Source organism: Notamacropus eugenii, chromosome 3 (genome assembly GCF_028372415.1).
Source record: "Notamacropus eugenii isolate mMacEug1 chromosome 3, mMacEug1.pri_v2, whole genome shotgun sequence".
In the NCBI taxonomy this organism is placed as follows: Eukaryota; Metazoa; Chordata; class Mammalia; order Diprotodontia; family Macropodidae; genus Notamacropus; species Notamacropus eugenii.
In genome coordinates this window covers 368,645,395-368,671,817 of record NC_092874.1, presented here as the reverse complement: position 1 = coordinate 368,671,817, position 26,423 = coordinate 368,645,395, and the positions used below count along the sequence as shown (strand labels likewise).

Here is a 26,423-nt window from a genome sequence, read left to right as displayed (position 1 = left end):
TGACCAGAGTCTTGTTGCCTCTTTGTACTAGCTTTATTTACATTGCTTACTGAGCTTAAGACTCTGCTTTCTTAATTCCCTTCACTTCATGTAAATCTTTCCATATATCTTTGAGTTCTTCATATATTCAGATTATTCCATGTTGCTCATCATAATGCCCCCTTATATTATTATTATTTTCTCAATCACTATTGTTTCTAGTTTTTGTATCACAAATTAATGCTTCTACTGTTAGCAGCAGTCTTCAAACAAAAGGATTTTTTAAAAGTTGGAATTTTAGGCATTATTAGGTAAATCCAACATCTCTATTCCTGCTTCATTCAGGGATGGAATTCTTCTGTAGGCCTCTGACCTTTTGACTGTGGTAGAGACTATCAGAAAACACAATCTGGGAGCTAGATTTATGCTCCCACTCCTTTTCAGAACCTCTAATATTTGACCAGAAACAGCCTGAGATAAATACTTCTGGGGATAGTCCCTTAACATTCCCTCTCTGTGGCAGTTCTTGGTCTAGAGTCACCCACATTCAGATGGCAGCATAAAACAGGCAAGATATAATTTGCCCTAAGAGAAGAATTCAACCTTGCTTGCTAGTGTGATCTGACCTCCTGAATTTTCTACCCTGACTTTTTTGTGAACCCATACTCTCGTCTTTTCTTCTGTAACTTAGACGGATGCTTATTGAGTTTGGAAGAGATACAAGGAAAAGGGTGATAGCAAAAGTAGAAGATAATAGAGTTGGAATCCAAAATAGATCTCGGCAGGCTAGAATTCTGGTCTGAATCTAACAAGATGGAACTCAGTAGGGATAAATGTAAAGTCTCAGGTTAAAAAAATCAACCATATAAGTGTAATATGACAGATTAGATAGTGGTTTATTTGAAAAAAATCTTGGGATTCTAGGCCGTAAGCTAACTATTCATCAATGCTGTGCTATGTTTTTCACATAAAGGCAGACTGTCCTCCACAAGTCTTAGTATTCAGGACTAATAAGGTGTTATTCCTGCTGTACTCTACTTCAGACACTCCTAGAGTGTTGTGTTCAGTTCTGAGCACAAAGAGGGATAATGCAGATTTATTTCTTCCAAAGAGATAGTAAAAAGAAGGCGGGGAAAAGATGGAAACAGAGAACTAGTGGTTTTTGTCTCTGTTGCACAATAGATAGAGATAAGCATATCTCTATCCACAGTCCCAATATCAGCACTCCCAGCATCTTCCTGTTGTTCCTATCTGTAGTGTCTGATGCCTCATAGCATTGACCCTACTTTGGCATCAAGACGTCTTTAATCTTCTCCCTAGGACATTGCTGAAGCTCCTGATGTCCCTTCCATCAGTACGCACTCACTCACTTCTCACCTCTTAGGAAATTTCTGCTCTCCCTCTTCTCCTTTAGAATGAGGAAGTGAGAGTGTCCTTTTTTATACAAAGGTACAACCTCTGTAGTTCCTGAGTCAGAGTACACTGGGGATTTCTTGTACTGGCCAACAGACATCCATTTTTGGTGTCCAGTATAATTCTTTGGCCTCCTCCAGGGGGTGCTACATTAGTAATGAATCATAGCTAAATTCAATGTTCTCAGTTCTTATTCTCATTGATTTCTTTTTTACATTATCATTCCTTTAAAAAAAATTTTAAAAACTCCTTTTTCTAAAGAAACCAAAACATATCATAACCTTAAATACTGGAACTTAAATACAAAGTGAGAAAGAAAAAAAGCATGTCATGCGCATAGCAGAACATGAGAGGATTCAAAACAGGTAACAATAAATTTTCATCTCAAGAAAACCTATATGATAAATAATACATGTTGCATTAAGATGACCATTCCTTTTAAATGAACTTTTTGCTGTTTTAGTGATCTTATACTAGCGTATTTCTTCTTTTTTAATCACCCTTTTCTATTATTGCTTCTCTTAAGCTAACTTTTCTAAATTTTTTTTCTATTTTTCTTTCTACATATTTTCTCCATTGCAGAGTTCATTCATTTTCCTATGATCTCTGTGATGACAACATCAAATATTTCTGAATTCTGGTCCCTCATTTACATTTTCGTTCTGTATTTCCACCTACCTATAGGAGGTAATAAGATCATAGCTTTAGATCTGGAAGGGACTTTGAAAGTAATTTAATGCATCTCTACCCCATTTAATAGAAAAGAAAGCGGGAGTCCAGAGAGGTTATTTGATTTGCCAAAAAGGTCACCAGATTAGAAGTGGTATTTGATGCAAGTTCTCTGTCCAGCATTCTTCACCCTGCTCCATGACGACATATTGGACTGTGCTTGGCAAGAGCTTCGCAATCACAATTCATCCCTGTAATTCCTTCCTCTCCCTAAACAGAACATTGCAGTGGCCAAAAAAAATCATAACTTGGTCAACTTTGATGAATAGATATAATGATGGAGTAGGATAAAAATCTGTTTAATTCATGAATCAGTAACAAATTGTACCATCACATATAAATTCTTACAAGATGGAGAGTCTTATTTAATCCTCCTAAAGTAAAGATGATAAATAGTGCTATTGCTGTTTAATTTCTATGAAGAAAATAAATAAAGGACTGAAGGTTACACAAAACAAGTTCTAGGACAGTTGACTACATCACACTAGATTAGAGTTATTGGTTAAATAAACAATTTGAATCAGGACTTTCTTTGTGAGGTCAAGGAGTTTTAAAATGAGATTAAGATTATTAGTTTCTCCTCCTCATTTCAATTCCTATAATTGATATCTGATGTTTTCATCTTATGAAGAGAACCAATGTCATCATGAGTTGATGTCTTGACTCATATGTGAATTACATTTAAGAGATGCAGAGTTGCACAAAATAATTAGTCTTAGAATAACTGAAGTCCAGTGGCAAGACAAAAGTGAGGATGACTGGTAACAGCCTAGAATACAGTGGATGACTTTGACATCTTTGATGTCTGACCAAGCTTTAAGTACTCCACAGTTCCTGTTTCAGCTGTCTTCATAGTTATTAGAACAAATTGTTCTCATCTACCAAGTCCACTGTGGGAAATCTTTACATGTTTGGGAGGATGTTCCTCTAACTCACTGAAGGGGCTGAGACCTATTGGTTACCCTCAACCTGGTTTAGCCTGAATACCAAGATGGTTTTACTGGGGTGTGACCACAACACATGCTACAGCTTCTTTTTTCCCCTTTTCCTCCAACATTATTGTATTTTATTTTTAAGTTGTGAAATAAAACAAGCATTTTCATAATATAGGATAATTTTAAAAGGAGATAATTGCACATGAAACTGCAAATCTACTATATACAACTTGCTATTCTTTTAAACATGTTTAAATATAACAAAGTTATGTAAATATCTTTTTTCTTCACTCCCTTCTCTCCCTAAAGATGGTCACTATTAGACACAAATAGGTATACATATATATATATGCATTATAAATATATTTATACACACACACATATGTATAAAATTGTTCTATGCATACTTATCTTTATCCGTTCTTTCTCTGAAGGTAGATAGTATGCTTCTTCATATGTCTTTTTTAGTTAATTTGAGTATTTATAATAGTCAAAATAACTCATTCACTCAAAGTTGTTCTTTTTGCAAGGCAATCAGGAGTCAGTAACTTGCCCAGGGACACACAGCTGGTAAGTGTAAAGTATCTGAGGCAAGATTTGAACTCAGGTCTCTTTGACTCTATCCACCATGCCACCTAGGTGCGCGGCTCAAAGTTGTTCTTAAAACAATATTGCTGTTACTGTATACTGTGTTCTCTTGGTTTTGCTCATTTAACTCTTCATTATTTCAGCAGTCTTTTCACATTTTTCTAAGATTATTGAGTTCATCATTTCTTATAGCATAGTGGCATTCCATCACAATCATATATCACAACTTGTTTGGTCATTTTCCAGTTTATGAGTATCCCTTTAACTTCCAGTTCTTCACCACCACAAAGAGAGTTGCTATAAACATTTTAGAACATAGAGGTTCTTTTCTTTTTTCCTATTTGGAAATAGACCTTGTAGTGGTATTGCTGGGTCAAAGGGTATAGGTAGTTTAATAACTCTTTGGGCATATTTCCAGATTATTCTCCAAAATGATTGGATCAATTCACAATTCCACCAACAATGAATAGATGTCCCAATTTTTCCATATCCCCTCCAACATTTGTCACTTTCTCCTTCAGTCATTTTAGCCAGTCTAGTAAGTATAAAATGGTATTTCAAGGTTGTTTTAATTTGTATTTCTCTAATCAATAATGATTTAGAGCATTTTTTAATATGACCATAAGTTGTTTTGATCTCTTCATTGGAAAACTGCCTGTTCATATACTTTGAGCATTTATCAATTAGGGAATGACTTGTATTCTCATTGATCTGACAAAGTTCTCTATATATTCCATACAGCTTTTTAGAGCCACAGGTGAGAGTTGGGTGGCAAATGGACACCAAAGGTAGATGAGCAGCTCTGAAAAGCTCATCAAGCCTTCACTCCAGAGGTTCTAGTCCTCCTTGAACACTCAATACACCCTTCTTAATGTTTAAAGCACTTCCAATTGAATGATTGTAGTAACTCAATAACTTCATTAAAGAGGAGAAAAGAAGAAAATGCATAACTGATCAAAATTTACATTTTCAAATAAAATCTAATGAATATTATTCTGTATAACTAATTGAAACTTGAGGAGAGCTGGATATAAGAGCATCCAAATTTGGAGGGTGTTTGTGGGTGGCAGCTCCTGAATGGCTTCCTAGTTTTCTCTTTTGAATAGGAAAAATCCCATCTCTAGCATGTGTTAGAGATACTTTGTCCTTTTCAAGGGTACAAGCATGATATTCAGTGGGAAGTATGATTAATTCCACTTCTAGATCTTCTAAGCTTTGAAATCTTTGAGTTGTAGTAATTAGTTGAGAGAGATGGGAATAAAGGATTGGGATATTTCTGAATTTATTCAAGGTTGATAATCAAGAGGTATGTGGAAGACCTTTACCTATGACCCATAAAGGTATTTGGAGTCCAGTGGGTGCTCATCTATGAAGTTGTTATTGGGAAATAAGAAGTGGCTTTCTGAGTTGACTTTGAATGTGAAAGCAGAAGAAAGCAAGAAGTAATAAAAATTATGTGGCTAGTAATTGTAATAGAAGCAATGAAAATTATATAATAGCTAATTAATGTAGAAGTCCTACCTCTAAATTGCCTGGCCAGTGCCAGGAAAAGTCATGGGCTATTCTCTCAAATGACAAAGACTCTTTGAAAAGGATCCTTATAACTTTTCCCCTTGAACTTCAACATGTGAATGCAGGTTCAGATTCAATAAGGGAGAAGGGAAAGAATTTTCAATATACAAACATCTTAATAAGGAAAGAAAAGTCTTTAATTATGTTAATATAGTCTTACTAAATTTTTTTATGCCAGTACATATGCCTTAGCAAGTAATATTTTAAAAATGCAATTGTACTTTATTTCCAGTTCTGACCCTCCTACTATCCCCCTTCCCTCCATGTTGCCAAAGCAAGAAAAATAAAACTCATTACAAATGTGGATAGTCAATTAAAACAAATGTCCCCACTATCCATGTAAAAACAAATATCCTTCAATCCACTTTTCTATATGCAGGTGGATAGCAGTTTTCATCATGAATCCCCTCTAACTATGATTGGCTCTATTATGTTGATCAGAGTTCCTAAGTCTTTCACAGTTGCTTATCTTTATAATACTGGGTTTATGTATAAATTGTTCTTCTGGTTCTGTTCAATTCACTTTGCATTTGTTTTTCTTAAACCAACCCTACATTATTTCTTATAACACAAAAGAATTCCATGACATACTTATATATTCAGCTTTTCCCCAATTGATGGGTACCCCTTCTGTTTTTAGTTTTTTGCTACAATGAGAAGAGCTCTTAGCCAGTAATTTCAATTCCTTCCCATAACCATGGGTAATGAAATTTCAGTGTGGTGCAATTAATTAATGAGAATGGAGGGTGATATCAGAAACATCTGATAGAACCTCCAATGACCATAGAACTTTAGTTCTATCTGATATTTGTACAGTAGCTACTGTCCTTACAAGAGTCAGTAGAGGGATTGCCATCTACTGCATGGTAAGACCTTTAATTTCTTCTTTTGTGACTTGATTATGGAATGCTTGATAGTCCTCAAATGATAGGTGGACTCATCTGGTCCCTTTAAGAAAATGAAGTTGAGAAATCAGAGCTTAGTTTTACTTCGTTTCTTGTCTTCCAGAAGCCATTGGATCATCCTCCAGTAAGAAGTTTTAATAAATTGATTATTTTTTATTCCATTCAGCCAATACACTGTAATCTATAATGTAAATGCATAGCCCTTTTGGAAATGAACAAACAAGGAACAAACAGAATCAGGGTGTACGGGTGGTATAATGTGTTTATTTATTCTCATTAAGCCAGAGAATCATGTATGTTGGAGTCAGAAAATAATTCTGAACTCAGAGGTAAAAAGGTTGAAGGAGACTTTTTATACATTTACAGCAACCCCAATTCAGGGTGTCTATGTCAACCAAAGCGATAGTTGCCATATGTGTTAACCATAATAGGAGAAAAGAATTTCTTAATAGGAGAGGTTGCAAATACAGTAAGAGATTGTCAAGGTGTCAACTGAAATCATAGATCTAGGATGTCTATGTTTCTTTTATCATTACCATGATATAATATAACATAAGAAAAGTCCTATTAGTCAAGATAGTGTCTGGTTCAAGGCACTTTGTCCTTGGCAATCATAAACGGAAGAACACTCCTGGTCAGCTTCATTTGACCTTGTAGTTGCTGACACAGGAAGGGGCATTTTGGATTCACTCAGAGAACAAAGCGAAGCATGTCTGTTATGCCAGATCATGCAAAGCATTATGGTAGTTTAAGCTCAGAGTGGGCCAAAAATGTCTTTCTCTTGATTGTCCAATCTAAGTTTTAGTCATTTCTCAGGTAATGATTCACAGCATCTACTGTGTATCAGCAAGTGGGCTACAAATACTATCTATTTTTTTCTTTACAACAACCCTGGGAGTTTGATATTATTGTGGTAACGTGTTGTATACATCCTGCTGAGCATACCTATCTTTGCTATTCCCTGAACTTGGCATTCTATCTTTTAACTGCACGTATCTGCACAGGTTGTTATCCTTATGTGGAATACATGATTTCTTAGCCTCTGTCTCTGAGCATCCTCAGTTCATTTGAGCCTCCCTAAGGCTTCCTGGTTTTCCTAGTTGCTACTGCTCTCTCTATTCTTAAAGTGTTTTGTGCATACCTAACTATTTCACATGATGTATGTCCCAAGATAATGTCCTAAAAGAAAAAAAGAACTGTTCACTTTTACTTTTGAATCCTCAATATCTAGCATAGTACCTTGCAAAGTGTCCTGGATTTAGCATCAGAAGACAAGAGTTAGAATATCACCTTTTGCTGTTCACTACTTGTATAATCTTGGACAGGTCAAAATCTCGAGTCTTAGTTCTTTGTGAAATGAGGAGGCTGGATTAAATATGGCCTTTTAGGCTCCCCTCATCACTAGATCTATTACTATGATTATTTATTATTCAAATGGATATCTGAACTTATTGATATGAGTTCACATATTCATTTCACTGATGCAGATTTCAATCCATTCACACATTCCCATCTTGTGCTACTCTGATTTGGCTATCATAGGAAATTTAACTGTGATAATAGACAATAATAGACAATACACAACAAGAATACTAGAGGAGCAATCTGGCTCCTCTTTTTTTCTTCTATCATCCTGGCCATCTGACCAGACAATCTTTTCTTCCTATCACACATATTCCTGAAGACATCTTTTACTCCAGTTCTTTATTCAAAGTTCTTTAAAAGTTTTGTTTTTTCTCTTTATTAATTTATCCCTCCCATTAACACCTTCCTTGCCCCCCTTCACTAAACACATTAAAAAAAATCCTAAAAAATTAAGACCTTGGTACAAACATGCATATTTTGTCAAAAACAAATTACTAATCCTTTTTTCAAGTAGAGATTTAATTATAATCCATGATAATCATAGGATAAACAATTTATTCAGAATGTCAATTTATTGGAAGTGAGATGGTCAAAATAGGAAAGGCAGTAATGCATTAAAGCAGCGACAACTACACAGATGTTATATGGTTCTTTGTCCAAATGTTGAAGATCTAATTCATCAAAGCGAAGAAATGAGTTTACCATTTTGCTTAAGGTAATTCAACCTTATCAGTTTTTACAGAAATTTGATTTTCACAACCCTGAACTATAGGTTTTATATCCTCATTTTAGGTGAAAAAACTAAAGTTAAATGATTTGCTCACAGTTATACAACTAGTAATTGTCTGAATTTTATTTTTTTCCTTAGTAAGTTTTTTTGATGAGTTATTAACATTTTCCCCAACTTTTAACTCTCTAAGGATATTAGAATCTCACACCGATGCAGTTACCTCATAGAATACAAATAAGGTTTTATCTGCCTCCCTGTAATATTTAACATCTCTCTAGTCACTCACTTTCTTCATTCAATGATTTCGTTATAACTGTCTCAGAGTTTTCAGTCATTCCTAAAAAATTCTCAGCAGGGCTTTAACTTCAAAATCCTTGTATCAAGGCTGTAATCCTTCAGCAGACATACTACTTGCTTTGGCCCAAATGGTCCTGTGGCACAGAGAAAGGTTTTTAAATAATGCTATTCAAGAAGCAAATGATACAGATATATCATAAAAGAATCTGATCTTATTTGATGGTGCATATTCAAGGCACAAAAAAATACAGTATGGGCAAACTACATATCTGTAGCATAAGCTTTTACATTAGACACATGCAGACATACTGCAAAAATAGCCCTTCAGTTCGGAAGAGGTTCCCAGTAGGAAAACAAAACATAATCTACACATATAGAAAAATCAATATTGGACTATGTTGTCACATTTATCTACCAGGTAGAAACTATCGCTCCTCACTGGAAGAGTTTCAAGCTAATATTGACAGCTTGCACAGGGCCCAATGAGGTAGAAGAGGTGAATAAGTTCTCTTTTTTCAATAATCATCAGAGAATTCAAGACTAGCTTCCTAGTTCCATCTCTCATCATGAAATGGCACCACTTCTTAAGAAGGGGTATATGGATTGTGGATATACCCGGTCAAAAAGTAAGCTTCAATTTTCTACCAACCAACTAATTTTTCCTACTTTGAACATACTGGCATGATAATGTTGGTTCCCTATATAATCTGAAGTTGCATTGCAATTTAGGATTGTAAACTAGGAATTGTAAAGAAATTTAGAAGACTTCTAACATAACCTCTTCATTTTACACAAAAGAAAACAGACCTAAAGAGATAAAATGATCTGTCCAAGATCACAAGTAGAAATGAATACATATCTCTTTTTAAAAAAAATTTAAATAGTATTTTATTTTTCCAAATATGTGTAAGAAAATCTGTAGCATTCATTTTCACAAAATTTTAAGTTCCATATTTTTCTCCCTCCTTCACTGTCCCCCCTCTCCTCTTCCTAAAGTGGTAAACAATTTAATATAGTTTATAGTATGTGCAATAATGTAAAACATATTTCCATATTAGTCATAGTTACGAAAGAAGAAAAAGATCAAAAGGAAAAAAAATACACAAAAAAATGAAAATAGTATGCTTTGATCTGTATTCAGACTCCATAGTTCTTTCTCTGGATGTGGATGGCATTTTCTATCATGTGTCCCTTTTAATCATCTTGGATCATTGCAATGCTGAGAAGAGCTAAGTTATTCATAGCTGATCATCACACAATGTTGCTGTTCCTCTGTACAGTGTTCTCCTGGCTCTGCTTATCTCACTTGCATCAGTTCATCCAAGTCTTTCTAGAATTTTCTGAAGCTGTCTGTTCAACATTTCACAGTAGCATTCCGTCACATTCTTACTCCACAGTTTGTTCAGCCAGCATCTCCTCAATATCCACCTCCCTGCTCTCACAAAAGGAGCTTCTACAAATCTTTGCACGTGTAGGTCCTGCTCTCTTTTCCATGAATACATGTGTCTTACAGGGATCCTTGCACAGAGAAGAACTTGGCTTCTCCCATCGTCAAACTTCCTATTGGTTAAGTCATCCTCTCTTCTGGGTCTGTTAAATGGCCTGAATTCCTAAGATTAATACACTTTTCTGATGGTTAAAAAAAGTTTTCTCTGCTTTAGGAAAATGCTTTAGATTAGTTAGGAAAGGAAATTAAATCATTGGTGTAAAAGATGAAGGAGATAAGTTTCAGGAAGGGAAACAATTTAATGTTTCAAATAAGTTGATGCCATATGGTAAACAAGTACTTTAACTTATGAGAAAACAGATAAGCAGTCTTACTTGTTCTCAAATCCTGCCTTAGCATAGAAGAAATAGTTTTCTATTCTATTGTCTTTTTTATTTTCCTTTTAAATAAAAAAGAAATGCATTGGGTGATAGATGGGTCAACTTGTTGATGGGAAAAAAAAAACTAATCCTTATAATACTGGACTCTTGGCCAAAGAATTTTTAAAAGCCAAGGTGATTTTCAAGGTGATTCGTGTAAGGTTAGCAAATGGAATGATAGACTTTAATCATTCTAAATGAAATTTGAGAGGACAATGCTACTGATCAAATAAATAACATTGAAAAAATGTCCACCTTCTATTCTCAAATTTCTAGGTGACTCAGAAAGCAGATCTAATACTATTGAACAGAATACTAAAACAGGAAATGCTTTTTCTAATAGTAAAGGGAAAAGATTATTGCCCAGTACAAACAACATTTTTGGGGAAGAAACCTCTAAAGTTTAGGTAATGCATATTATGGTATAATCTTGACATTTCAGAAGATCCTGGTATGATTCATCTTATAGTCTGAAATCTTCTACCAAAAGGGTCCTTAATTTCTTATTCAACTCCATCACTGAGAAGAATCCATAAACTTTTACTGCTGGTAAAATAAGACTGGGAAAATATTTCCGACTTTTACTTCAGGAAGAAAAAACCCTTATTCTTTATGAAGACACTATGTTCTTTAGCCTGGAATTGTGTCTTTCTCTGTGTTTAATGTGCTATTTATACAATTTAATTCATATAAAGCTTTTTTTTTATTGCTCATCCAACCATGAAAGCCTCATAAATTTGTATGACCTCAATTTGATTTGGCTTAAGTACACACTAATAACCCTTGACAAATAGCAGCTTATTATGCAAAATTTTGCTACATAATGTACATGATCAAACAGGGAATATATTTAATATGTTTCATGTAAATTCCCTTCTAGTCTTTTTCAGCTTTTCCCAAGTATTTTTCAGTGTTTCTTAGGTTGAAAGAATTTCCATTTATTGTTTATTTCTTTGGAGTTTGGGCTCTGACTTTACAATGGAGGTAGGGTATTTGGGTAAGGGGGGAGTGTAGAAAGTGCAGAGGTAAAGCAGGTAGTGATATTAAAAAATGTATTCTATAATAACCTTTTAAAGTCCTTGTATACTACTAAAAGAGCTATCTTTCCATTTCATTGCTAAATGGACAAAGACAGGAAAGCACTAAATAGCTGCCTTTAGCTTGTATGGATGTGAAGGTCATAGAATCATAGAATTTCAGAGTTGGAAAGATTCTCAAAGGCCATCTAATGTAACTTATATCTGAACAGAAGCTCCATCTACAGCATCTCTGACAAGTGTTCAACAATGTCTCAAATGATGGAGAGTTCATAATATACTGAGGCAGACCTTTACACACTTAGGTAGCTTGAATCATTAAGAAGCCTATCTTTTTTTTTTAAGGCAGCTAGGTGGCTCAGTGGATACAGTGCTGGGCCTAGAGTCAGGAAGACATGTGTTCAATTATGTGAAGACATGTGAAACAATTATTAGCCAGGTGATCCTGGGCAAGTCACTTAACTCCGTTTGCCTTAGTGCACTGGAGAAGTAAAAAGTATTGCCTTTGCCAAGAAAACCTCACAGATAGTACTGACATGATATGGTTCATAGGCTCACAAAAAGTTGGACAACTAAACAACAGTCTTTTTTATAGAGTTATTATGTGCCTTTCTACAACTTATGGTCACTGTTCCTAATGCTACCCTTTGGATCCAAGAAAAAGAAGACTAATTTCTCTTCCACAGACAACTCTTCAAAATAGTTGAAGACACTTCTCATCAGAGGTTTACTGACAAATGTTTCACAAATGAGCCTCCAGAGCAAAAATGTAAGCAGGACACATTTTAAAGCTGAATTTCCATTATTAATATTTCTTCTATAACATTCTTAAATCTAGACAATCCACAAAGTGATAAATCCAATCTTGATTTTTAGTGTTGCCAATTTCCAAAGTGGAAATTCTCACACTAAGAATTTAGCAATTGGCTCAAGAGCCAGTATTCCTGGCACCAACACAGCCTCGATTTTCATGCAGCCTTCCTTGTCTTCTTTTCTCCAAGCTAAACATCCCATGTTCCTTAATCTTCAAAGGACATGATTTGAATGTCCTCACCATATTGATCATAAAATAAAATTTTCAGTTTGTTAATGCTCTTTATAAAATGTGGCTCCTAAGACTGAAGAGAATATTTGAAGTTTAGTCTGTAAAGGGCAGAACAAGTTGGAACTTCTCCAATTCTAGAAACTGCATAAATAGCAAGTCAATATAAGCAGCTTTCCAGTCATTTTACACTTTTTTCTCTAGCATGTACTCTTTGATCCAGTGACACCAACCTCCTGATTGTTCCATGAAGGAGACAATCCATGTCTCAGTTCCAGACATTTTCTTTGACTGTCTCCTATTTCTGCAATGCTTGTTCTCTTCAACTCCAACTACTGACCTCCTTGGATTCCTTTAAACCATTAGAATTAGAATTCCATTTTTACTGGAAGTCTTCCCAATATGTCTTAATTCTAGTCCCTTCCCTCTGTTAATTACTTCCTATTTATATTGTATGTAGCTTTTTTTGTGTATATTTGTTTTGAGGTTGTCTCCCCTTTATTGTGAACTCCTTGAGGACAGAAACTGTCTTTTGCCTCTTTCTGCACCCCCAATACTTAGTATAGTAACTGGCATATAATAGATGCACAATAAGGGTTTATTGATTGAGCTATGCCATTATGAAGTTGTTAATTCATATGAATTTGTAATCCACTACAATCACTAATCTTTCTTTAAATGAACTATTATCTGTCATATATCTCCCGACCTTTCCCTATGTGGTTTATTTTTTTAAATCCAAGTGTATGAATTTACGTCATTTCCAACTACATTTAATCACATTTCATTTGGTTCATTGTTCTAGTTCATTGGATCAGATGTCAAGATATCTTTGGATCCTGATTCCAACATTCAATATATACACTATTTTTTCCAGCTTTTTGTGATCTGCAAATTTGATAAGCATACAATGCATGTTCATCCAAAGTGTCAGTAATAATGTTGAACAGAATAGGATCAAGGACAATTGGTGGGGACATTCCTTCCTTCCAACTTGTTATTGAACCATTAATTACTACTCTTTGGAGTTGATCATTTATCTGTTCCTTTCCTCTCTTCCTTCTCTCCTTCCTTTAAAAAAATTGACCCTACAAAGGATATAAACAGGCAGTTTTCAGAGGAAGAAATTAAAGCTATCTATAGTCATATGAAAAAAATGTTCTAAATCACTGTTGATTAGAGAGATGCAAATCAAAACAACTTTGAGGTACCATGTCACACCTATCAGATTGGCTAACATGGCAAAACAGGAACATGATAAATGTTGAAGAAGATATGGGAGAGTTGCAACACTAATTCATTGTTGGTGGAGTTGAGAGCTGATCCAACCATTCTGGAATGTAATTTGGAACTGTGCCTAAAAGGCTATAAAAATGTGTATACCAGGGGCAGAGCCAAGATGGAAGAGTAGAAAGATGCACCTACTTTATCTCTTCTCCCACAGCCCATAAAATACCTGTAAAAAAATCACTCTAAACAAATTCTAGAGCAGCAGAAGTCACAAAATGACAGAGTGAAAGAGATCTCCAGGCCAAGGAGGCCAACAGGAAAAGTCTATTGCATGGGGTACAGAGTAGAGCACAGCCCATGAAATCCAGCCCAGCCTTGGCCAACCAGCACCCACAGGAACAGGACCAGAACAGGTCTCAGGGGTGGAATCCCCAGCTGCAGCTGTGCTTCTCACATCCTTCAACCCACAAATGCCAAAAACAGCTTCAAAGGCCAGTGAGAAAGCTTTTTCACCTAGGTGAGAAGGGAGCAGGGTCCCAGGCAGCAGTGGTACCAGCAGCAGCAGTATCCAGTTTTGGAGCCCTCAGTCTAAAAACCCTGGGGGAATTGAGCTGCTGATCTAAATCTCAGCCCTGAGTGGCAGCCCTGGGGTGAGGAGGAGTGCTGGAATGGCAGAGCTGGTGAAGGCTCTGGAAAGGGAATTCTACTTTCAGATCCTGGGCAGAAAAGCTTTGGTAGCTCCCAGACCAGAGCGTAGGCCACCTTGGAAGACCTGAGAACTTACAGGTCTCAAGAATATACCCTCCTCTTGACAGACGACTCAAAAGTCAAGTAACTGGTTGGAAAAATATCCAAAAAAGGGGAAGAAAACAAGACTATAGAAGATTACTTTCTTGGTGAACAGGGATTTTCTTCCATCCTGTCAGATGAAGAAGAACAATGTATACCATCAGAAGAAGACATAAAAGTCAAAGCTTCTGTATCCAATATCTCAAAAAAATATGCAGTGATCTCAGGCCATGGAAGAGCTCAAAAAGGGTTTTGAAAATCAAGTAAGAGAAGTGGAGAAAAAATTAGGAAGAGAAATGAGAGCAATGCAAGAAAATCATGAAAAGCAAGTTAACACCTTGCTAAAAGAACCCCCCCCTCCCAAAAAAAAATGCTGGAGAAAATAACACTTTAAAAATAGATTAACTCAAATGCAAAAGAGGCCCAAAAAGCTAATGAAGAGAATGCTTTAAAAAGCAGAATTAGCCAAATGGAAAAGGAGGTTCAAAAGCTCACTGAAGAAAATAGTTCTTTAAAAATTAGAATGGAACAGATGGAATGTAATGACTTTATGAGAAACCAATAAATTATAAAACAAACCAAAAGAAAGACAAAATAGAAGACAATGTGAAATATCTCACAGGAAAAACAACTTACCTGGGAAACAGATCCAGGATAGACAATTTAAAAATTATTGGGACTACCTGAAAGCCATGATCAAAAAAAAAGAGCCTAGACATCATCTTTCAAGGAAAATTGCCCTGCTATTCTAGAACCAGAGGGTAAAATAAATATTGAAAGATTCCACCAATCTCCTCCTGAAAGAGATCTGAAAAGAAAATTCCTAGGAATATTATAGCCAAATTTCAGAGTTCCCATGTCAAGGAGAAAAAATTGCAAACATCCAGAAAGAAACAATTTGAGTATTGTGGAAATACAATCAGGATAACACAAGATCTAGCAGCTTCTACACTCAGGGATCAAAGGGCTTGGAATATGATATTTCAGAAGTCAAAGGAGCTAGGATTAAAACCAAGAATTACCTACCCAGCAAAACTGAATATAATACTTCAGAGGAAAAAATGGTCATTCAATGAAATAGAGGACTTTCAAGGATTCTTAATGGAAAGACCAGAGTTGAGTAGAAAATTTGACTTTCAAACACAAGAATCAAGAGAAGAATGAAAACAGGATCACACTTAACCCACAACACCAGACCATGAATGGAACAATTGAAAGAGGAAGGATTGGTGGATAGAGTATCAGCCCTAGAGTCACAAGGATCTGAGTTTAGATAGGGCCTCAGACACTTGGCATTTATTAGCTATGTGACCCTGAACAAGTTACTTAACCCTGAAAGCCTCACAAAAAAAAAATAATAAAAAAGGACTACCACCCTCTGCTTCTGTCTTACCCTATCTTGGAGAAGTGGGCTTGGAGTTGTGTATTTCTGTTCTGTTTCATTTGCTCTTGGTTTTCATGTACAGGCAGAAACCTCACTCAACATAGAAGTTCAAGCCATGGTAACCTTGGATCTTCAGCCTGGATTTCAGTTAGGATGTTGCAGATAACTAGCCTAGAAGGGAATACTTGAGAAGTCAGGGTGCGTGGGACTTGAGCCCAAGAAGTGTTTTGGACTTGCAATTTAGGACTGTGCTTTATAGAAACTGAGCTAGCCTATGAACCTAAATCCTATTCCTTCCCCAGAGACTGAGATGATACAAGGGAAGAGGAAGATTATACCTACCACATGTTGGGGGGAGTAAGTTTTTGTTTTTGTAGCTACATCATTTGAAGTAAATATTCCTTTGTAAAAAGCTAAAAAAAAAATGTGCATGCCCTTTGACTCAGCAATATCACTACTACTAAATCTTTTCCCCAAAGAGATCATAAAAAAGGAAAAATGACCCACATGTACAAAAGTAATAATAGCAGCTCTTTTTGTGGTGGACAAAACTGGAAATTGAGGGAATGCCCATCAATTGGGGAATGGTTGAATAAGTAATGCTATATGAATGAAATGAAATACTATTGTGTTAAAAGAAATGAACAGGAGGACTTTAGAAATACCTCAATAGACTTATATGAATTGATGCTGAGTGAAGAGAGCAAAGCCAGGAGAACATTATATACAGTAACAGCCACTGTATGCAAGGACTGTTTTTGATAGTCTTAGTCCTTCACAGCAATGTAGGGACCTAAAACATTACCCAAAGACTCATGATGCAAAATTCCATCCATATCCAGAGAAAGAACTAGTGTGTCAGATCACAGAATGAAGAATCCTATTTTCCTTTTTGTTATGTTTGGTTTTGTTTAGTTTTACTCATGCTTTCTCTCATTCATTTTAATTCTTCCATGCCACATGACTAATGTGAAAATGTGTTTAATAAAAATGTATGTGTAGAGTCCATATAAGACTACATGCCATCTTGGAAAGGAAGATGGGAGGGAGGGGAAGAAAATTTAAAAGACAGAGTGAAACAGATTTCCAGCCCAAAACAGCCTGGAAGGCCTACAGGAAGGGTCTATTGCACCAGGCTCTGCATGGGCCACTCTGGCACAGACTGGACTGGAACAGGGCTTCAGGGCACTGAATCACAGGCAGCTGTTGTGAGTTTCCATATTTCTCAACCCACAAACACCAAAGAAAGCTTTAAAGATGAGGAAGACCAAAGTATACAACTGGAGGAAGAAAGAAAAGTTAAGACCCCTATATCCCAAGCCTTCCCCCAAAATACGAAATGGTCTCAGACCATGGAAGAGCTCAAAAAGGACTTTGAAAGTCAAGCTAGAGAGGTGGAGGAAAAATTGGGAAGAGGAATGAGAGAGATACAAGAAAATCATGAAAAACGGGTCAACAGCTTCCTAGAGGAGACCCAAAAAAATGCTGAAGAAAATAGCACCTTTAAAAATAAGCTAACTCAATTGGCAAAAGAGGTCCAAAAAGCCAATGAGGAGAAGAATGCTTTAAAAAGCACAATTAGCCAAGTGGAAAAGGAAGTTCAAAAGCTAACTGAAGAAAATAGTTCTTCAAAAATTAGAATGGAGCAGATGGAAACTAATGACTTTATGAGAAGCCAAGAAATTATAAAACAAAACCAAAAGAATGAAAAATAGAAGCCAATGTGAAATATCTCATTAGAAAAACAACGGATCTGGAAAATAGATCCAAGAGAGATAATTTAAAAATTATTTGTCTACCTGAAAATCATGATAAAAAAAAGAGCCTAGATATCATCTTCCAAAAAATTATCAAGGAAAACTGCCCTGATATTCTAAATCCAGAGAGTAAAATAGAAATGGAAAGAATTCACTGATCACCTCCTGAAAGAGATCCCCAAATGAAAATTCCTAGGAATATTGTAGCTGAATTCCCAGGTGGAGGAAATATTACAAGCAACCAGAAAGAAACAATTCAAGTATTGTAGAAATACGATCAGAATAACACAGGATTTAGCAGCTTCTACACTAAAGGATAAAAGGGTTTGGAACGTGATATTCCAGAGGTCAAAGGAGATAGGAGTAAAATCAAGATTCACCTACCCAGAAAAACTGAGTATAATACTTCAGGGAAAAAATAGAATTTCAATGAAATAGATGACTTTCAAGCATTCTTGTTGAAAAGACCAGAGCTGAATAGAAAATTTGACTTTCAAATACAAGAATCAAGGGAAACATAAAAAAAGGTAAACAAGAAAGAGAAGCCATAAGGGACTTCTTAAAGTTGAACTGTTTATATTCCTATATGGAAAGATGTTATTTGTAACTTATGAGACCTTTTTCAGTCTTAGGGTAGTTAGAGGGGAAAAAAAAAAAAAATATATATATATATATATATATATAGATATGTGTGTGTGTGTGTGTGTGTGTGAGTGTGTGTACGTGTGTGTGTACATACATACATATATATACATACTATATATGTAGGTGTGTAAGGGTATATATGTATGTGTATATTATATTTTTGTCAGTATGTGTATGTACTTGAGTGTATGCATGTGTATCTATATATATGTATAATATATGTATATAATACACTCACACATACACACACACAAACGGCAGAGGGTGAGTTGAAGAGGGAATGCCTAAAAAATAGAATTTACTGTTGAGTGGGATGTACTAGGAGCAAGAGAAAGAGAGAGATAGAATATAACATATCATCTCACATAAGAGGCAAGAAAGAGCTTTTACAGTGGTGGGAAAAAGGGGGGAGATGAAAGGGAATAAGTGAGCCTTGTTCTCATGGAATTTGACTTAAGGAAGGAATAACATACACTCAATTGGATATGGAAATCTATTTTACCCTGCAGGAAGACAGGGAGGAAGGGGATAGGAAAGGGAAGATAATAGAAGGGACAACAAATTGGGGGAAGGGATAATCAAAAACAAAGACTATTGTGGGAGGACATGGGAAAGAAAGGAATAAATGGAGGGCAGAATAGGACAGAGGGAAATGTGGTTAGTCTTTTGCAACATGATTATTATGGAAGCATCTTGCAGGGCTACACGATTGACCTATATTGAATTGCTTGCTTCTCAATGAGGGTGGGTGGAGAAGGAGGAAGGGGGTGAATATGGAGCTCAAAGTGTTAATAATGAATGTTAAAAATTGTTTTTGCATGCAACTGGGAAATAAGATGTACAGGCAATGGGGTAGAGAAATCTATTTTGTGCTACAGGAAAATAGAGGGGAGAGGGATGAAAGAGGAAAGAAGCGGGGAGTAATAGAAGGGAGGACAGACTGGAGGAAGGGGTGAATGTCCTTAGTGAATGCTGTCCTAGGATGGGGGGGTAGGGAGAGATGGGGAGAAATTTTTGAATTCAAATTCTTGTGTAAATGAATATTGAAAACTGAAAATAAATAAATTATATATTATATTATATGTAATATATAATATATATTTTAAAAATTTAAAATTAAAATAAAAAAAAGAAAATCACAGTGGAATTTAGCCCTGATTCTATGTATCTCTCTCCCTATCTGCAAAAGAATGAGCAGTTCTTTCTTTTGTTATTGTCCACTCCCTCTCTCCCAGGCCCGCTATGGGACTGAGAACTTTTAAAGTCCTTAATACTTACAATACTATCCTAGAATTGACATACCCTACACAAAGAGAAAGAGATGCCACCTTTTCACTCCTAGATCTGAACTATCTTTATAACCTTGACTGATAAATACAGTGGACTTTTCCCAGCCTGAAAGCTTTTCACATTGTCAATCACTCTCTATTTCAGGATGTTCTCTCCTCTCTTGAGTTCCATAACATTGCTGTCTCCTAGCTTTTCTTATTATTATTTAATTACTCCACATTTTTCTATGACAGATCACTACCAGTATCCTCCAAGTCTCTCTCCTCTCCCCTCCTCTCCCCTCCTCTCTCTACTCCTCTCTTCTCCTCTCCTCTCTTCTCCTTTCTTCTCCTCTCCTATTATCTTCTTTCCTCTCCTCCCCTCCCATTTTCTCTCCTCCTCCCTTTCTCTTCTCTCCTCTCCTCTTCCATAATTCTAGCAGCACATATCAAGAAACATTCCAAATCTAGCATTCATAATTCTTTCCCAGGTTACACACATAAATTATGAACTGATTCCCTGACAGAAGCAGAAATCTAGATTATATCTAGCTAAGACTACAATTATACTACCATATCCATGGAAGCTAAAAAACACAAATATGTCTGTTTTATTTTGCCAGTATTCTCTTTCATTATTCACATTATTCATGGAAATGCATGGGCATGTGCCTACCATTACCCTCTGTCAAAACTGTTAGCAATTTCCTCTGAAGCACATGTGTTTTTTTCCCAAATATTCCAAGTCTCATTAACATGGAATCTGTTAGGTATGCCAATAATGCGTACTGCCAGATTGTACCCATCACTCATTCTCTTTCAGTTCTACTAAAAAACAATAGGTAGAAATTTCAATATGAAAATTTCAGTCAATCAGAAAACATTTATTAAATGTCTAATATGTGTCAAGCACCTTACTAAATGTTGGGGGTACAGAAAAAGGCAAAAATAGCCCCTGCCCTCAAGGAGCTCACAATCCGGTGGAGGAGATAATGAGTAAACAAATCTGTACAAATAAGTTATATAGAAGATAATAACAAATAATTAACAGAAAGAAGTCACTAGAATTAAGAGTAGGGAAAAGCTTCTTGGAGAAGATAGGATTTTAGTTGGGACCTTAAGGAGGTCAGCGAAGCTAGAAGGCAGAGATGAGGAAGGAGAGCCTTCAAGGTATGGGAGACAGACAGGTAAAATGCCTCGTGCAGAGAGATGGAGCATATTGTTTGTAGAACAGTGAGGAGGTCAGTGTCACTAGATTGAAGAGTATGTGTCAGGGAACAAAGTAAAAGAAGATTGGAAAGGCAGGGGAGGGCTAGCTTACAAAGGGTTTTGATGCCAAATAGGATTTTATCATGGGGTGATAGGGAGCCCCCTGGAGTTTATTAATTCAGGTTTGATGTAAGGAAAAATTCTGTAATGATCAGACCTATACAAAAGTGTTAGAGTCTGCCTTGGGAGATAGTGTATTCTCCTTCATTGATATTTTCAAGTAAAAACTCAATGATCATTTGTTGGGTATGTTGGAAGGAAGATTAATATGCAGGAATAGGCTTGATTAATGTCCTCTGATATAACTTCCAGCTTCAAGATTTGATTCTTCTGTCTTTGCAAACAGGGTTAAAATACTTTAGCACCCTCTCTGTGCAACCTCCTGACTTTCTTTTGCTGGTATAGTTCCCTAGGGGATAGCTATCTTAGGTTCAAAGTACTCTGTATTTATATCCCCCAAACTATAGCTCATGAACCCACATTGGTATGCTTATCTTTAATAGTCAGCCAGTAGACAGAGCTCAAAGCAAAGGGCATTAGTTGAAATGGTATTATTTTATCAATAGCAACAAAACATTCTATCCATATACATGGGTTGGAGGGGTGTACTTTCCCATTCTACATATAGCATCAGTTTAAAAAGAGGACACACAGAGAGTTCACTAGCAGAGAGGCATACTTGTATGGACAACATGTGGTCCCGGTAACTCATACCTCCACTTCAGAAAAGCCTTGCTATCTTTTCCTTCTCATAGTACTGTCATAGGGTACTCATCCTGAACATAGCTCCTCTTACAGCCAGGCTTTTAAGGCTGTTTTTCTTAACAATTCAACTCCAGATGTCCATAGCTAGCTATCTTAACACACAAAGCTTTCACTGGCCTTATTGCCTTGACTAACTGGGTATGTTTTTTCAAGAACTTAATACCTCATTGCCTCCATTATTGGCTCCTTACCTTCTGTAACTTCTCAGCCTAGCTGGGAGAAATTCAATTGACTGATGTCTGATGACTAATTCTCCATGACACTACAATATTAAAGATAAAGAATTGAAATAAACATTGATCATACTGGGAAAACATTAACTCAAAGACAAATATGTAAATTGTTGCTCAACAAAATTAAAATTGACTCAATTAGAAATGTACTTCCTATTAAGAACTTAGCAATAATCACTTATAATAGTAAATTATGCACATCAGAGTAAGTTACAGAGGACACAATTATAGAAAAGTAATGTACAAGGTTAAGGTTTGTGAAAGGAGGAAGATATGTACGCTTATGGATAGATACAATATTAGCTCCATAACTGGAGACTTGTGGATATAGAGGGAATGGGATTGCTTTAGGAAACCAGACATCCACTTGGGTGCCCCTGTTATATGATTCTCCCTTCCTTTGTAATTGTAATTACATATGTATGTGCTCCAGGAAAGTCTCTGAAATAGCACATACGATAAATATGCAGTTAGCCCTGATAATGGCAGCAGTTGTGTTTAGATGATGGGGTTTGGAACATTAGCAAGTAATATGGAACTATAAAAGACCTTGCAGGAATCCCCCAATGGGTTCTTAATACCCACCCCCCACTGCAACACAGATCTCATACAAATTGTTGTATCAGAGTCTCATCCCTATAAGATTTGATGGAACCAAGAAGACTAGCAATAATGCACATCAGTGAGTCACTGAGAGGGCACTGCAAACTCCTCTCTGATATAAATATCCTGACATATCATATTTCCTTGCTAAATAAATTTTATCACTCAAAGGCAAGAGTTCTGTGTCTGTCTCATTGTTTCAGAAGTCCTTCTCTATTTTCTTTCACCAAAAGTCCCCCCCAAAATGGTGGCAATGGCAGAATATTGAAGTAATGATGACCATGTTTTTATAAAGGAACAAGCTAGAGCAGGACTCCCTAACTACCAAGCTGGCTAAAGAGAAACCCTGATACTGTAGCGCCAATGTGATATTTACAGAGCCTATAGCAGCCATAAATATCCTGGTGCAATCCTGAATTGCGAAATATAAGACTCTCCTCATAGAAGACAGAACCAAAACATTTATTCAGACACCAAAAAGCCAAATCCGTCATGGTAACAAAAATTTATACACAATAACAATGCAGAGGACAGCACCATCCCCAAGTCTTCCCCCTGCTAGGCTTCCCATAAAACAGCTCCATTAAACAAATCACAAACAAGCTCATTCACACTAGCCAGCTGCCTGCTTGCCTGCATCCTTCCTAGCTCTGACTGCTCTCATGACTCACTTCCTCTCAGTTCTGCTCCAGTTCCTCTGTTTCCTGCTTCACCCATTCAGCAAACTCCTCCCACTACAAGCTCCAAGTAACTCAGACTCATGTGACTCAGGCTTTCTTGTGACCCAGGAAGGTCACAGGGGCCTATTAATGAATATGAAAGATCTCCCCTTTTAAATTACCATTACATTGCCTATGTGTTCCATAGACTCCTGAGGTATTCCATAGACAGATGGTTTAGCAAGAATGTTGCTAGGATACCCAATGGAAATTTGCTAGGGATAGGTATTACAAGATGAGTTAAAATAGGCATATAAATAAATTAGGAGTGTTCAACATCTTACTCCTTTTAAGGACTTTTTAGCAATGTTCTACAAAGGTTGGAAGGAAGAAAATTCAAAAGCAAGCCCCATAGTACTTTAAAAAATTCTGAAGTTCTACCTCATACTCATCAGATTGGAAAAAATGAAAAAAGAAAAAGGAGAAGAACAATTGTTGGAAGGTTGGTGGGAAGAAAGGCACATCATCACTCTTTCGGTGGAGCTGTGAATTTTCTCAACTGTTCTGAAGAACAATTTGGAATTGTACCTATATAGTCACTAAAATGTACATACCCTTTGACACAGCATTATTCCTGTTAGGCATGTCACCCAAGCAGGTCAAGAACAGAGGGGAGGACTGATATGTACAAGGACATTTCAAGAGGAACTTTTTGTTGTAACAAAGAACTGGAAGCACAGTGGGTGATCATCAGTTGGGGAATATCTGAACAAATTATGACATATAACTATAATAGAATTTTATTGCCTGATAAAAAATGATGAATGTTAATGAATTAGAGAAATAGGGAAAGACTTTCACGCAGTGATGCACAGTGAAATGAGCAGAACTAGGAGAACAATTTACATGATGACCACAATAATGATGTGAGGTCTTTGAAACACCTGAGAATTTTGAACAAAGAAAAATGAATGATGAAACATACCTCCTACCTCTTTTCAGAGTGATGAAGAAACAGAGGTACCAAATGGGATGTATTCTCAAACATAGGCAACATTTTGATATTTTTCACCCTTAATCATTAATTTATTTGCTACAAGAGAAGTTACCTTCTTGAGGGGGAGAGGTATTTTAGTGGATAATGATAGATATGGGGGGAAGATCATTAATAAAATAATTTTTAAATTGGCAAAAGAAAAAAGAGATGTGTAGTAGGGGACAGATAGCTATTTTGCTACTAACATAAACTTATTAGATTATATTTCTTTGAATATTTGTAACAGAAGTTCACAGTTTTTATGTAATCCTCTTCCTGTGTTTTATTTATATCTTGAAAATTTTGTTTTTGTTGATTAAAAAAGAAATACTTGAGATTCTGAAAGTGTGAAAGATTCCACTTAGTTGGAAAGCAGATGTACTGGTCTGGTATAGTATCTCTACTTCTCAGAATAAAGTAATATACATATCCCAGGAAGAGAACAATTACTATTACATACTATTAGTGAGGCATTTAAAAAGGTGATTCCTTAAATCCACAGGTATGAGAGACTGGATGATCCTAGGCTGCATGTAACTGGAGAAAGTAAACAATTCTGTGAGAATCTAAGTGGTATGAAGTATCTTGAGTCAGCACTGGACTCGAAGAACAGAAAAGAATCTAGAACCAAAGAGCACTGAGATTTAGACGTCCAGAAGAGGACTAACTTTGGCCTTTTTAAAGGCACTATGAATCTTGTGTAATATGCAGATCTGGAAAAGAGACATAGACTGTCTAGTGAACACCACTAAGTTGTTTCCTTTAGGGAATCTCAGTTCCAAGGTTGTGCTGTAAATCTAGGGTTGAATATATAGGTTCCTGGTGAAAATGAAAAAGTGTTCTTGTTCATGATTCTCTATGGTCTCAGGTATGAGCCCCCCTATACTCTTTGTTAAACTTATTCTATATCCTACACTTGATAGCTTGGAGAATTACAGAAGAACTGAGGTCATTTAGCCAAATTCAGATGTTTTCAGAATGGAGATTTTCATGGCTAGAGGGTGAGTTATTGTTAAACCTTTAAGTGTAAATCTAGATTCATATCATTATAGCTGTTTGGTAATGATTTGGGTCACGTGATTTTTATTGCATAAATCTACATTTCTTTCTTTGCTAGTTGAATCAATTCACAATTCTATCAGCAGTGAATTAGAGAATTCCAGAATTTGTGGGTTGAAAGTAAACTCAGTGGTCAACTAATTCAACTCTTACACAAAAAGAATCTATACTACAATAAACCCAAGAGTTGTCATCTATTTGCTGGTTGATGACCTTCATGGAAGGGGAATCCCCCTCCTATATCTCAAGGCAGTCTATTCTATTTTTAGATAGCTCTCATTTTTAGAAAGATTTTCATGACATTGAGTGTAGCTTTGCTTATTCACAGTTTCCATTAACTGCCCTTGGTTCTGCCAACTGGGGCTAAACAGAGCAGACTGAGTTCCTCTCCCACACAAAAGCCTTTCAAATACTTGAGACATTTATCATCTTCTCCCTGAATCTTTTCTTCTTTAATTTGAATATGTCCAGTTCTTTTAACTGGTTTTTATGATGTGAATTCAAGCCATTTCACTATCCTGAATGTTCTCCTGTAGACATTCTCTATTTTTTTGGTGTTTTTCTTAAAGTGTGGGGTCAAGAATTGAACATTATGCTTCAGATGAGTTTTGAGGAAGGCAGACAGGACTATTATCTCCCAAATCCTGGAAGCTATACCCTTCTTAATGCACCTTAAGATGCTTTAGCTTTTTTTTAAGTTGCCATATCTCATTGCAGACACATGTTAAACTTAAGAGTTCACTAAAATTTGCAGATCTTTTTCAGGACAACTGTTGCCTAAAAAGGAAGTTGATTTCTTGTACCCAAGTACAAAAACTTTACATTTATCACTATTGAATTTAGTTTTTTCTCTGTCGCTTGATGATTACCTAATTATCTCCCATGAATTTAGTTATCATCTTTATGTAGATGATCCCCACATCAAAGTTCTAACCCTAACTTTTCTGCTGAATTCAGTCTCAAATAATCATAAGCTTCTTAGATATTTCCAACTAAAGATCCTGTAGGCATCTCAACTTCAATATGCCCAAATTAGATCTCTTCCTCACCAAAACATCCCTTCCCCTTTCTAATTTCCCTATCATTTTCTAGGCTATCCCTATCGTTCCAGTCACTATCCTCACTGGGTTTTCAATGTCATTCTCAATTTCTCAGTTTCACTCATCCACATACCAATCCACTGTGTAACCTTATTTCTACACCTTCAAAATGTCTCTTGTATATCTCTCATTTCCTTCTCTTAATTCACCACATTAATTTAAGTCTTC

At 36.1% G+C, this 26,423-nt stretch overlaps 1 long non-coding RNA gene across 11 annotated transcripts in view; it reads left to right on the top strand.

The window, feature by feature from the left end:
- LOC140496962 (uncharacterized) overlaps positions 1–26,423 on the top strand; it is a 238,544-nt gene that overhangs the window by 54,042 nt on the left and 158,079 nt on the right. The window contains exon 8 of one of the 11 annotated variants that reach the window (XR_011964471.1): positions 24,599–24,885. The exons of 9 other annotated variants lie outside the window; for them this stretch is intronic. This is a non-coding gene — a long non-coding RNA (uncharacterized lncRNA). Of the gene's footprint in view, positions 1–4,385; positions 4,567–24,598; positions 24,886–26,423 lie in introns of those variants that run through there. One more of the 11 variants, XR_011964472.1, reaches the window with a different exon arrangement.